This window comes from Echinops telfairi, unplaced genomic scaffold (assembly GCF_000313985.2).
Source record: "Echinops telfairi isolate 266 unplaced genomic scaffold, ASM31398v2 ScPeMD7_5592;HRSCAF=6446, whole genome shotgun sequence".
Lineage (NCBI taxonomy): Eukaryota > Metazoa > Chordata > Mammalia > Afrosoricida > Tenrecidae > Echinops > Echinops telfairi.
Genome location: NW_022109491.1, coordinates 40,568,730 through 40,584,115, shown reverse-complemented (window position 1 = coordinate 40,584,115; position 15,386 = coordinate 40,568,730). Strand labels below are relative to the sequence as shown.

The window sequence follows — 15,386 nt, the reverse complement described above, 5'->3', positions numbered from 1 at the left end:
TCCACCTCACAAAACAGAGGCAATGACGCCGACTGCAGGAGGAAAGCTGAGTCAGTGAACGAACAAGCATCTCAGCACTGGCAGGGGTCTCTACACGGCTGCTCCAGCACCCAGGGCTGCATCGGGGTAGGTCCATGTAGCTTCTCCTTTGGGCTGTCTTGTAGGAAGTCAATCTTGCAAGCTGAAGCAGGGAACTGCTAAGGCAGCTGCACCCGGTGCAACCATCACAAAACAAGAGACCCGAGAACTAGAAAGGCGAGGCTTCACCTCCATTTATCCCTCCGCCTTTCAATTAGCCCCACATGTGATTATCGGCCAGGCTGGCACAATTAACCAACTCAAAGACCATCTATTTGTATATTGTATATTCATGTAGAATTGATATTAACTCTAAATGTTTGATAGAATTGTCCAGTGAAGCCATCTGGTCCTGCCTTTTGTGATATTGAGGTTTTTTTTTTTAAAGACTAGAGCTAATTCTTCTTTTGTTATAGGTTTGTTGAGATTTTCTGCATCCTTTTGTGGTAATTTAGGGTAAATAATGCATTTCTAGAAATTTATTCATTTCTTCTAAATTATCAAATGTTTTGTAATGTGATTCCTAATAATACTGTGTGATTTTTTTTATTTCATTTGGTCCTGTGTTAATGCTACCCATTTCATTTATTGTTAGTAGAATTTGCTTTTTCTCCTTATGAGGTTTACCAGTGGCTTACCAATTTTGTTAATATTTTTGAAGAACCAACTTGTCTTATTGATTTTTTTCTATGGTTTAAAAATTTTTCTGATTTACTTATTTCTGCCTGAATCTTTATTAATTTTCTTCTAGCATGTGAGGGTTGGATTGGCTAGTCTTTTCCCAATTATTGTAGTTGATGTGTTAAGGTGCTTGCTTTAATTCTTTCTGCTTGTTTGTTGTGTGCAGTTATTGCTATAAACTGCTCTCTGAGTACTACTTTTGCAGTATCTCAAGGTTTGTGATACATTGTATTTTTGTTATCATTTGTTTTAAGGTATCTTTTGAGTGTTCCTTTATTTCTTCAGTTACCCAGTGGTTTTATTGTTTAATTTCCATGCATTTGCTTTTTTTTAGCTGATCGTTAATGGGTGATTTTTAGTTTTATGACACTGATTTGAAAGAATGGGTTGCAGCATCTCTGTGTTTTAAAATCAATTGATATTTGCTTTATGGCCTAAAATACGGTATGTTCTGGAGCAGGTATGATGAGGGCCAGAAAAAAGTGAAATGAGTTTTTGTTGGTTGAAGTGCCCTATATGTAAGAGATTAAGTTGATTTATTATATTGTTTAGTTATTCCTTATCTTTGTTGATTTTCTCTCTACTTAATTGATCTTTGGTTAAAAGTGATGCATGGAAGTCTCTTCATATTATAGTATTATGATCGATTTGTCTCTTCATTTCTGTAACAATTTGATTAATGTATTGTGATGGTCTTTTGGTGTGCATATATTTTGGTTATAGTTTCTTCAATTAAAGCTTTGATAATTGTGTAGTGACCTTATTTTTCTCTCATTATGACATTTAGTTTGATGTCTATTTTGTCTGAGATTACAGTGTATTTACATTCAGCGTTGTTCTTGATAACTGTGGTTTTGTTGGCATCATTTTGTTATATTTTTCTCTGGTGTTATTGGTTTCAATTTTCATGAATTTTTTGATGCAGTGTTCCTTTTGTTTGTTGGTTGTCATCATGATACTCTCAGCTGTTTTGTTGTTGTTATCTTATTGCTTGACTTGCTTCCATGATGTTCTTTCCTCTTTTTGTGTTTTATTTTGATGAAGTTTTATTTTTTTTCTCTGATGGTTATTTTTGTGTGTGTGTGTGTGGTTTTCTTTCCAAACTTAAGTTAGTTTGCTGTTGTTTGTGAACTGTTTGATATCTTCTGTTTGACTATTAATTGTTGACTTGATTCCTTCTCTGTCTCTCTTTTAAAAACTCTGTTGAGGAATGTTGTCCGTAGTTCCATGTTTTGATTCATTTAGTTCTGTTTCACTTGGGTATTACTTAATTAATATGGTTTCTCCATAGTAATTTTTTTCCTGATAATTTTAGGTTGCTGTCTCTTTTATAGATTCTCTGCTCAGTGAATTCATTTAATATTATAAAGGTAATCTTGTTTTTATAAACTCCTTAATTATTTCCTATCTATCTATATATCACCCTCATGTTTGAGGGATAATTTTTCTGGATATAAGCTTCTTTGTTGGCAGGACTTTTTATCTTTCAGAATTTTGAATATATCATTTTATTGTCCCCTTGCCTGCATAGTTTTGGTAAAAAAAATTTGCACCTTTTCCTAATTTATTGACCTTTCGATATGATTTTTGCAGTGCTTCCCTCAGGATTTGTTCCTCTTCTTTAATATTGGAAAGTTCGATTCTTATATGTCCTGATAATTTCCTTTTGGAATCACTTCTGTGTGGAGTTCTCTGGATTTCCAGAATAGTTACTTTATGCCTTATATTAGAGCCCTTAAGTTTGTCCTTACCTGTTCATTGATGATCCGTTTGGCTCTAGGATTTATAGTTAGCTCTTTAATTTATCTTGACTTCATTTTTGTATATGATTTGATAAATGGGTCCCTTTTCATTTTTCTGCAGGTGGAGATTCAATTTTTCTGGCACCATTGTTTGAAAAAGCCATGCCTTTCTTATTTATTTATTTACTTACTTTTATTATGTTTAAGAGGCCTGATAGGGATTCAGCAAGGACAATGTAACCAAGAGAAATTACTGAAACCCAAATGAAGGCTGAACATGATAGTGGAACAGGAGGAAAGTAAAAGGAAATATTGGAGAGAATTAGGAGGCAAAGGGCATTTATAAAGGTCTAAACACAGGCATGTACACATGTAAATATATTTATATAGGATGGTGGGGAAATAGATCTATGTGCATGTATTTATAGGTTTAGTATTAAGGCAGCAGATTGACATTGGACCTCCACTCAAGTACTTACTCAATGCAAGAACACTTTGTATCTATCAAATTGGCATTCCATGATGCACACCTTCCCGATACGATTGCTGTAGACAAATGTGTGCATACGCAAATATGGTGAAGAAAGCTGATGGTGGCTGGCTATCAAAAGATATAGCATCTGGGGTCTTAAAGGCTTGACAATAAACAAGCAGCCACCTAGCTCAGAAGCAACAAAGCCCACATGGAAGCAGCACACTAGCCTGTGTGACCACGAGGTGTAGAAGGGATCAGGTATCAGGCATCAAAGAAAAAAAAAATCATATCATTGTAAATGAGGGTGAGTGCAGAGTGGAGACCCAAAGCCCATCTGTAGGCAACTGGACACCCCCTTACAGAGGGTTGTGGGGAGGAGACCAGCCAGTCAGGGCTCAGGGTAGCAATGATGAAACATACAACTTTCTTCTAGTTCCTAAATCCTTCCTCCCCACCCACTATCATGGTCCCAATTCTACCTTACAAATCTGGCTAGAACAGAGGATGTACACTGGTACAGATAGGAACTGGAAACACAGGGAATCCAGGACAGATGGTCTCTTCAGGACCAGTGGTGAGAGTGGCGATACCTGGAGGGTAGAGGGAAGGTGGGGTAGAAAGGGGGAACTGATTACAAGGATCTACATATAACCTCCTCCCTGGGGGATGTGGATGGAGGGGACGTCAGACAGTGTAAAATATGACAAAATAATAAGAATTTATAAATTATCAAGGGCTAATAGGGTAGAGGGGGGTGGGGAGGGAGGGGGAAAATGAGGAGCTGATGTCAAGGGCTCAAGTATAAAGAAAACATTTTGAGAATGATGATGGCAACAAATGTACAGATGTGCTTGACACAATGGATGGATGGATGGATGGATGGATGGATTGTGATAAGAGTTGTACGAGTCCCCAATAAAATGATTAAAAAACCCCCCAGAATTCCACTTCTATTCCTGCTTTAGTAAATTGTTTTTATCAAGAATGGATATTGGATTTTATCAAATGCTTTTTCCTGTGTCATTGATGTAATTATATGGTTCTTTTCCTTTGCTTTGTTGATGTGGTGGATTCCACTGATTGTTTTTCTAATGTTGAACCATCCTTGCATACCTGGTATGAATGAATCCTTCTAGATCATGAAGCATTCCCATTTTCATCTAAAATCTCTACACTTTCAGATTAAATCCAGGTGTTTCCTCCTAATTCCATATAAATTTAATTCAAATTTCATCTCCAGACTTTAACATATTGTTGCCCTGAATTTATCATTCTTGGTCAATTTCACCTTTCATTTTTCCATTTTTGTAAAATGGTATGTAGATTTATCACTGGGAATCAAGGGGGTAACACAACTTATTTTGCTCTCTGTGTAAAGTGACCTGTCACTGATAGATAGACTTTGAAAGAACTCATGCAATTAGTTACCACTTTTTTTTAAAAATCCTGGTTATCACTTATTAAGGTATGTTGCCTGATGTTTATACAGACATTTGTAGTCTAAGGGACTAGCAGCGAAGTTTGTATATATATACTATTAATTATTATACCATGGTAAGTGAAATTTGAACCGTGTCACCGGGTAACTATTGCTAAATTGTGGTAAATGGAATTTGTGTACAACAGAATTGTGCAAAACAGGACTGTCTGTTTCTATGAATGAAGCTGGACTGTTCTGTGAAGTTACCTTCAAGCTGAGTTTTGTTGATCACAAATTTGCAGTGAATTTTAGCATGTTCCTGTGACCTTTAAAAAACCGGAAAATTGATAGTGGCATCTTGCCTGACAATATTTCCATTGGCTATCATTGTTAGCACAATTATAATTTCCTTTGGTATATATCATGAAGTTATTACACATATTAATTTTATATTTTGATTAGTTCTGATGCAAATAGGAAAAAAATGGTGCTAATCATCATCACATTTTGAAAATCAAGGCCTTTCCTTTGGAATAGACCGGTTAGCTCACTGACTAATTGCTGTTTTTATTTATTGTATAGACTGATTAAGCTAGTTTTAGGAAGAGTTTGCTACAAAGAGGAGATATTAACTTTGAAAAACAAAGATATTCAGTATATACCATAATCTATATGTCATATATATTGTTTAAAATATGGCTATTATTGGAAAGTAATCTTATAGTAGTATAAAAGGTCAGGGGTATTGTTTGATCTTAATATTTGTGATATTTCAGAATTCCCACCTTCTTCATTTTTCATAAACATTGTCAAAATAGTTTCCAATTCTTTAGTAAAAGACTTTAGTTTCATGTATGTAGTATTTCCCATTCGCCTCATGAAATAATTTAATTTTTCATTATTTTAATGGTTTTTAGGTACTGTGGTATTTATATAAGATAGTGAAATGGAAGATAGTCCTACCTTTCCCATTGTGTGAATCCCTCACCTTTTTCAATTCCTAGTGGAGGTATTTGGTTACAGTGTACTGTTTTTGTGCTCTTATACAATGTTGTGTGTTCAAAACCACTCTAAAGAGATGGTACAACTTTTAATTTTGTGATTTTTAGTCACCACAATGGGACATCAAGTTGGCCACATGTTTCAGAATGAAAATGTTGGGCCTTGCTTTGTTAGCTTCATATAAATACATTCTATTCTTTTGAAGTATGTTGTGAGTAACATGTTTCCCTTTTATCCACCATCTTGAAATTATTATGTATATGCTTAACTGTATCATGCAAAATCACTCTATTTTTTGGGTGAGAGGTAGGTTAAGATCAAAGAAAATAAATTACCAAAAACAACATGTTTTCCTCAGATTGTTCTTTTTTGTATTTTGGTACATGCCTGCATCATATGCTCAAGGAAAGGAGTAATTAGTCTTTTCTGGAAATCTACTTTGTGTAAAATGACGTGGCGGCAGCATCAGACTTCTTTGTCTAATTTTGCAAAGGGCAGAAAGGGACTCATTATCAGCATCAACAGCCCAAGGCTGATTGATATGAAACTGAGGTATGAAATATCTCTTTCCTTCAACCTTTTACCAAGTTTGACACCAACCATTTCTCTTTCAACTATCTCTACTTCTCTACTGAGTTCACTAAGTTATTGCAATGTCCACACAAAACTCACAAAAATCCTCACATATATGTTATATATTAGGGAACTCCTCCTTCACTACCATCAAGTACATGCTGACTCATGACCCTGGTTGCTTAGTGGTTATGCTTTGGGTTGCAATCCGTAGGATCAGCAGTTCAAAACCACTAGTTTCTTCTTGAGATAAAGATGGGGCTTTCTACTCCTGTAAAGAGTTACAGTGTTGGAAACCCACAGGGGCAGTTCTACACTCCCCAGGGGGTCTCTATTATCAGGGAAGTAACAGGTTATAATTCAGGATCAGATATGACTGAAGACAGTTCTTCAGTTAGGACAGCTCCCTGGGTGCCCACTTACAGGTCCCTCTGTCACCCTAAGCCAATTGGCCCTCTGCTCCGCCTCTGCCCTGCTTGGAAAAATGATGCAAAGCTTTTTTTCTCTGCACAAGCCACCCGCTCCTCCAGGAACCGTGAAGGCTAGCAGCTTTATGGTTTCATGGGGCAGTACAGCTACTATAACTGCCTTACTCCTTGGGCCCCAAAGGTCACTGCTTTCTTATGCTAGTCTCCTGGTTCTGCCACTGCCACTTCTTACCCATTTTATACCACCTCTAGTGTTACTGCTCTTTCTTTGTCTCCTGCGTCTAGGAACTTTTCAGTTCAGGGATCCAGGTCCAATCTCGAATCTCTTCTGCTTGCTGGTAGTGACATCTCACCTTTCTGCCTCTGGGATGACTCAGTTTAAGCCCAGCAGGACAGAAAATTGATCAATCTCCTTATTAGGTTTCCGTACACCTTATTTGCATGGTCTGAACTACCATAAGCGTGATATAAACCATATTTAAATGAATAATTAATAGCAAACTACGTAATCCCCTGCATGAGACCTAGGTTTCTTAGTTCTACCCACTTTTTTGGTGGTAGTTACAAGACCATAGGCAGAGAGGTCATATAAAAGCCATCCATTGCATTACAGCTTAATTCAGAGCTTTATGGCATTTTTCAAGGAAATGGTTATGTGTGATTATACAATAAAATAGAAGAAACTTTTATGATTTCTCTTTTGCATAAATAAATCTAATTTATTTATTAAGGTGTTTTCCCATTATTTATCTTTCAGTTTGTCATACTATGGTAGCTGCTGTTGTTGTGATGCTGGAAGCAATGTCACTGGGATTTCAAAGACTAGCAGGGTCACCCAAAGCAAACAGGTTTCAGCAGAGCTTCCAGACTAAGAACAGACTATGTAAAAGGAATAGGCTGTCCGTGTCAGAGGAATTAGCCACTGAAAACCCTATGGATACCCTTGAATCATCATCAGTATTGGAAACCCAGTCAACAAAAAGAGAACATTGTCAGAAATAGTACCAAAAGATGAGCCCTCAGGTTGGAAAGCCCTCTAACTATGACCGAGGAAGAGCTGCCCTCTCCAAGTAGTCCACCGTAACGACATAGATGGATTAAAGCCTGTGGGAGGAAAGCCTTTGGGACCCTCATTTGATGATAGGGCATGACTCAAATGACAAGAAACGGTTGTAAACATTAATTAATAATTAGAATTTGGAATGTATGAAGTATGAGTGTAGGAAAATTGGCAGTTAAAAATGAAATGAAGCACATAAAGATCGACATTCTAAAGGTGTTAGTGAGCGGAAATGAACTGGCATTAGCCATTTTGAGACAGATCATCTTATGGCTTACTCTTCCCGGAATGACACGAAAAAGAGAAGTGGTCTGTCAAAATTTTCAAGATCTATCTTAAAGCACAGTGCTGCCTGTGATAGGATGATGTCTATCCTCACACAAGGACATCCATTTAATACAACTATTATTCCAATTTATGCATCAACCACTAAAGCTAGTGCTGAAGAAAGTGAAGAATTTATTTTCTTCAGTTTGAAATTGGTCAAACATACGATCAAGATACATTGATAATTATTGGCATTGGAATGCAAAAGTTGAACGCACAGAGGAAGGAACAATATTGTTTCACGATAGAAGAAGCTGGAGATGACATGATAGAATTTTGCAAGACCAACCTCTTCTTCATTGCAGATGCCTTTTTTTTCAGCAGCACAAAAGGCAGCTTTACATCTGAGCTTTCCTAGGTGGAATTCACAGAAATCAATATGACTACATCTATGGGAAGCAAAAACGGAGACGCTTAATATCAGCAGCTAAAACAAGGTCAGGGGCTGAGTGTGGAACCAGACCATCAATTGCTCATATGTAAGTTCAGGTTGATATTGAAGAAAATTAAGACAAGTCCGTGAGAACTGTAATAGGACAGTGAGTATTTCTCATTTGAATTTCGAAAACATCTCAAGAACAGATTTCTACCTTGAAAACTAATGACAGAAGATCTGATGAGTGGTGAGAGGACAGCAAGAACGTTATTCACAAAGAAATCAAAAGATCATTAAAAAGACAGCAAAGAAAGAAAATTTCAAAGTGGATGTCAGAAGAGACTGAAAGTTGCTCTTAATCATAGAGTGGCTAAGGCAAATGGAAGAAATGCTAAAGTCAAAAAGCAAAACAGGAAATTTCAAAGGGCAGCTTGAGAAGAAAAATGTAAATATAATGAAATGTGAGAAGACCTAGAGTTAGACAATCAAAAGGAAGAACATGCTCAATATATCTTAAACTGAAAGAACTACAATTCAAGCTTCCAGTTGCAACCTTGTAAAGATTTTATGGGCAAAATAATGAACCAGGCAGGAAGTATCCAAAGAGGGTGGAAAGAATACACAGAATCATGGTATCAAAAAGAAGTAGGAGATATTTAACCATTTCAAAATGTAGCATACGAGCAAGAGCCAATGATGCCGAAAGACGTTCAAGCTTCACCGAAAGTACTAGCCAAAAATAAGACACTAGGAATTTATGGAATATCAATTGGAATGTTTTGGCAAGCTGATGAAGCATTAAAGCACTTATCTGTGCCATGAAATTTGGTAGACAGCTCCTTTTGCCAACTGACAGGAAGAAATCTATTTGTACTCATTCCAAAGGAAAGTGACCCAAAAGAATACTCAAATTATTGAACAATATCATTTGTATCACATACAGGTAAAATTTTGCTGAATATCATCCAATAATAGTGGCAGCCAAACATTGACAAGGAGCTGCCCGAAGTTCAGGCTGGACTGATAAGCGGCCATGGAAAGAGGGATATTGATGTCAGATGAATCTTAGCTGAAAACAGAGAAATCAGAAAGATGTTTATTTTTGTTTCCTTGAATATGCAAAGGCATTCAACTGTGTGGCTCATAATAAATATGGATGGATAGCCTTCAAAAACTTAGGAATTCTAGAACATGTAGAATCTGTACATGGATCAAGAGGCGGTTGGAATAGACCAAGGGCATATTACATGGCTTAAAATCGGGAAGGCTATATGTCAAGGTTGTATCTTCTCACCATACTCATTCAAACTGTATGCTGAGCAAAAAAATCAGAGAAATTGTATGATATGCAGAAGAATGTGGCATCAGGCTTGGAGGAAGGCTTACTATCAGCCTGTGAGGGCACAGCCATGCTTGGGGAAAGTGAGGAGGACTTGAAGCACTTGCTGATGAGCGTCAAGAACGTCAGCCCTCAGTGTGGATGACAACTCAGTGAAAGAAAACAAAAATCCTCACAACCAGAACAATAGGGAACATCATGATAAGCGGAGAAAAGTTTGAAATTGTCAAGGATTTTATCTTACTGTGAACCACAATCAGTGTTCATGGAAGTAGCAATCAAGAGATCAAGTCTGCTGCACAACACCTCTTTAGAGTGTTGAAAAGCAAGGATGTACTTTGAGGAAGAAGGTGCACCTGACTCAAACTATCAGAGTTGCAATTGTCTACTATGCATAAGAAAGTTAGACATTTAATAAGAGACTGAAGACAAATTTACACTGCCACCCATTCATTCCACTGAGGAGAGAGGAGGCTTTCTACTCTGTAAAGACCTACAGATGTCTCAAAAACCCACAGGGGCTGTTCGACCTGTCCTATGAGGTGGTTATGATTGAGAATTTATTAGATGGCAGTGAGTTTGCTTTGAGGCTGATTTCCTCCTACCTCTTTCTTAAATCCATAGGGTTATATTATCTTGAAAGTGAGAAGTGAGATAAGATTGATGCAAGAAGACCGTCGTTTTTTGGTTTGTTGTTTTGTTGCCTGGGAGAGCTTTATTTCGGACTAGGCCGTGAACTCACTGGGGATGGGCTCCAGCAGCTCTGGCTCTTCCCATTGGTCCGCACAACGTGGGCCTCTCTTGGAGGGCCAGGCTGGTGCTGCAGCTGCATCCAGGTGCCCTTCTCCTTGGCCTCCACCTCCTTCTGGTCGTTCTCCTTCACGCGCTTCAGGAAGCTGCCCCGGTTCTTCATGTGCTTAATGTGCACGTTGAATCTCTTGGCCAGGATCTTGCCCTTAACTTGCTTGTTCACAACAATGCCAACGGCGTGCTGGGTCACTTTGTAGGCGCATCTGGTTTTGCTGTGGTAGCATTTGTGTGGCATCCCCTTCTGAACAGTGCCCATGCCCTTGATGTCCACAATGTTACCTTTCCTGTAGATTCACGTGTATGTGGCCAGGGGAGCAACCCCATGCTTCCCGAAGGACCTGAGAACACGTAGCGGGTGCCCCTCCGCTTCCCCTTGGTGTTCTTCATTTTGGCAGGTCCCTGCATGATGGCGATTCCGGCCGTAAAGAAGGAGACAGTGGTTTTCATTTTACAATGGAAGTAACCTGCAGTTTTCTATGATATTTTCTGTTGTTTGACATTAGCTATTGCCAGCTTTGTCAATCATCCTTCCGTTTTTGATATTTAAAAACCCTGTAAAGTCTTCTTTAATTTTTACTATTTAACATGATTTATAGAGGGACAATACCATTTCTTTATTGTTGTTGAAATAGCCTCACTTGATTGTATATAAAATGTAGAAATTTCTATATTGTAGCTTTTTAAACACGAAATACTGCCAGAGACTGGAATCTTACAGAGATGATAGAAGTCATCATATCTGGGAATTGCCTCAGATCATGGTGTTAAAAACATTGGATTCTAAATAAAACCCTTAAAGTATGCTCTCATATAACATTACAATACTAATGACCTGAGATGGCCTGTCATATACATAGTAGTACTGATGCATACAAAACTAATAAGAGCAGTAGAAAGAACCAATACATGAAAAGGCAAATGTGTGTGTATATGCATACAGACAGATCAATAACAAAGATGTAAGATAAGGCAAGAATTAGTGCTTAATTATGTTAAAAGAAAACTAACTATGAGCGTTATACTTATACTCTATCCATCCTAGAAGATTATGAATATACAGTTGGATGCCAGGGACTGTTTCAATTCAAGACCCAAGCCTGGGTATCTTGAGGCTAGAGGAAGACCGGGTGGAGAGTGCATCTTTCAGGCGCAGTGAACCAGAATGCCTCATCCAGAGCATCCGTGAACTCTCCCTCCACTATAGTCTCCGCAGCAGTGAAATTACATTTTGGGCCAGATAACAACATGTCCTTGCTAGCTCAATAAGTCTCTAATATATTTTCATTGGCGGCATTGGGTTTGCCCAAACTGCCTTTATTATTTCATTAAAGATGCATTCTAGTGGGTCCTAAATCATAAAGTTCATTTGAGGAGTTTTACAACTGCGGATTGTGGTTCATGAGCCCTGGTCGTATAGTGTATTGTGTGCTGGCCTGCTAACTGCAAGGTCAGCAGTTTGACTCCATCAGTCTTTTTGAGGGAGAAGGGAGGTTTTCTGTTTCTATAAAGATTGATAGCCTCAGAAACCAAAAGGGGCATCATAGGTCTGTTATACGTCGGAATTGGCCAGATGGCAGTGTATTGGGTGGTGGGTACTCTAACCATACCAAATTAGAATTTGCAGAGAAGGGTAAACTATTGGACCAGCATCTGAGACCATGCTCGAAACTGGGATCTCACAGCTTTGTTCTCCTAAGTACTAGTGTGCTTCAAAAAACTTTATAGAAAACTCCATTATCTTTTAATTCCATTTTTCCATGACCTTTTTAAAGCTCCCTCATAGGTCATTAGGAAGGTACCAATTTGTCCTCCACTATCATGATCCCAATTCTACCCTGCAAGTCTGGCTAGACCAGAGGATGTACACTGGTACAGATAGGAACTGGAAACACAGGGAATCCAGGGAGGATGACCCCTTCAGGACCAGTGGTGTGAGCGGCGATACTGGGAGCGTAGAGGGAGGGTGGGTTGGAAAGGGGGAACTGATTACATACAAGGATCTACATGTGACCTCTCCCTGGGGGACGGACAACAGAAAAGTGGGTGAAGGGAGACGTCGGACAGGACAAGATATGACAAAATAATAATTTATAAATTATCAAGGGTTCATGAGGGTGGGGGAGTGGGTAGGGAGGGGAAAATGAGGAGCTGATGCCAGGGGCTTAGGAGGAGAGCAAGTGTTTTGAGAATGATGAGGGCAATGAATGTACAAATGTGCTTTACACAATTGATATATGTATGGATTATGAAAAGAGTTTTATGAGCCCCTAATAAAATGATTTAAAAAAAAAGGAAGGTACCAACTTGGTTTGCTGTTTAAATGAACACAGAAAACCCGAGATGGACTGAGAGTAGCAGTATTGCATTTGGTTAAAAACTTTGCGACATCTCACTCATGTAGCCCCTGCCTCGAACTCCTTTCTCAGAGCCGCAGGTCTTTCTCCTGGCTCTAGAGTTTTTCCCTAGGGCATTTTCAGTCTCCTCATGGCAGTCAGCTTCTTCTCAGGCAGCCGGCTCTGTGTCTTCCCGAAGACCCTCACACTGAACAGCCATGGTGCATAACTTTTGTAGAATGGATGGACTTTGTATATTTCTATTCCCCTTTTCAGGTCCCAACATATTTGGTTGCCTATTTCCCTGAGCCCGGTGGGCATTGGGCTGCTAACAGCAAAGTCAGAAGTTCAAAGCAGTTCCAGACAGATGAGGCTCTCTAACCCTAAATTGCTGTCTCAGATCACACTCTGAAAGCACAAGGGCCATTCTACACTGCCCTATAGGATTGCCGTGGATTGCCACCAACTCAATGGCAGTGAATATGGGGTTTGGGGTTTAGTGTGGCTTTTTCACCTAGCCAGCATATCTAAATTCAAACTCTGTCATTCTTTCCTTGATGACTGCAATAGGATTCTAATACACCTGCCCTTAATTGCTGCTTTTGTCCCTTACAGATAATGTGTGCACAGCCTTCAGGAAGCCATTTGAAAGTACAATTTGAATCTGTACTTTGAATTGTACAGTTGAATTGGAGTTTAAACATATCCTGTTTAAAACTTGCAGTGACTTCCAGTGTTCTAACGGAGTCCACTGGATCAGCAACCTATTTTTCCTTTGTCCTGTCACTTCTCCTGGGTCACGTTCAGTAGTGGAATGCAGCATGTTTGGCAAAACTGACACCTAATATTTTGTTGAGCTCAGCAAACCGGTTGTTAAAATGACACGTGTAATTATGGTTCTCTCTAAGGTGAGCAGCTACCCACTGTGGAAATAAAAAATTTACCTACCTTACTCTTTTTAAAATTTATTTTCCCTACTCTTTTTTAACTTGTATCTGGACAACAGCATATTCTAAGCTCCTGTAGAAATGTTCATTCTATATCCATAGGTATGAAAATTAGATCTATGCTTGTGATATTTATTTATTCATTTCATAACACCTATTATACTTCTGATGAAATACTACATTTAAATTCCCTTGCCTTTGTTACTTCAGGAAACAAACAGTTTACGTAAGGAGAAAAAGTACCAAGCAGAGGTTAATACACAGTCATTCATTTCAGCTTTGTCTTAAGCCCCAAATTCTCATGAGTATGCGTGCGCTGGTGTTCCTCAGTGGGTAAAACCAATAGGAAGTAAGGGCACAATGAACCAATAGAAATATAAGGTCCAATGGGGGGTGGGGGGTGTTGATGACTTGGTTACTTCAGAAACCTTCAAATATATAAAATTTTTAGAAAATTATCAAGTTATTGAGCTTCCCCAATAAAAACTTTTAGAAAACATCCTAACAAGTTTGAAAAAAAGACTAACGGGTTGTGAGCATTTAAAAGCAAGTCGTACCCAGTTTCAAGATAAAAATTAATTACAATTTCTCAAGGTTTTGGAGCCAGATTAATTACCAAATTGATGTTAATGATGACCGATATTTCATGGAAAACATTCTAAAAATTCCTGGAATTATACAATTTCTGAAAGCAATCAAAGAGCTAAAAATAGTGTCAGAATAATTGCTGTAAGTTCATCATTAGTGGAAAGGTTTGTTTTTTTTTAAAGATGACCATAATATGTTCAGAGAAGAGAAGTCTTCTGTTTCTAATATATCAAACACAATAATGACTATTATTCTAATTGGCTTACCTCAAAAGGAATGGGGTCCTATACCTACAGTGAAAAGATGATTAAGGATAAATCACACAACTGATGATGCTCAGCTAAAAGTGAAGAACATCGTGAGGGCACCAATCAAAAAGCCATATGGAAATATCTTAACTAAGAGTTTTATTGGGTTTTGTCAATTATTATTTAATATTTTTCATTAATGTTTTAAAATTTTTGAATATTCTAGTCTTATGCACCTTTATTATTTTTTTAAATACTAACTGTATGAAACAATAAACTACCTTTCAGTATATTGTCTTTTATGTTTTAAGAGTCATTAAGGCAGCGAACCAGTTGTTGAATTATTTGAATCCCTCATGGGTCACATTGTTTACTAAGATTCTGTGTCAAGACCTTTGCTTCTTTGATTTCAGATTCTGGGAGTGTTGTTTCTTCCCTCCCATCTTTAAACTATTATACTGCCCCCTATCTTTGTGTTACTGTTAGTGAGAGTATAATCTCTTTATTTTTAAATAGATTTTAGGTTATAAGAAGACAGGGATTATATCTCTTATTTACTATGGTTTCTTTGTTTGCCATATAATAAGTGCTTAATATTTGTTTAATGAATACATGCTTTATTATTTTTTCTTATTATTTCAACTATCCAAGCCCACATCTTTTCCCACTCAATGCCTAGACTATTGCAATGTTTTTTGTTGTTTTTTTTAAATCATTTTATTAGGGGCTCATACAACTCTTATCACAATCCATACATACATCAAATGTGTAAAGCGCATTTGTACATTCATTGCCCTCATCATTCTCAAAACATTTCCTCTCCACTTAAGCCCCCTGCATCCGGTCCTCATTTTTCCCCTCCCTCCCCGTTCCCCCCTCCCTCATGAGCCCTTGATAATTTATAAATTGTCATTTTGTTATATCTTTCCCTGTCTGACGTCTCCCTTCACCCACTTTTC

The 15,386-nt window shown here is 38.0% G+C and overlaps 1 protein-coding gene and 1 pseudogene across 3 annotated transcripts in view; one reads left to right on the top strand and one right to left on the bottom strand.

Moving 5' to 3' along the window:
• TASP1 (taspase 1) overlaps window positions 1-15,386 on the top strand; it is a 311,341-nt gene that overhangs the window by 116,559 nt on the left and 179,396 nt on the right. The gene's annotated exons all lie outside the window — the stretch shown is intronic.
• Window positions 10,227-10,698, bottom strand: LOC115871317 (annotated as a pseudogene).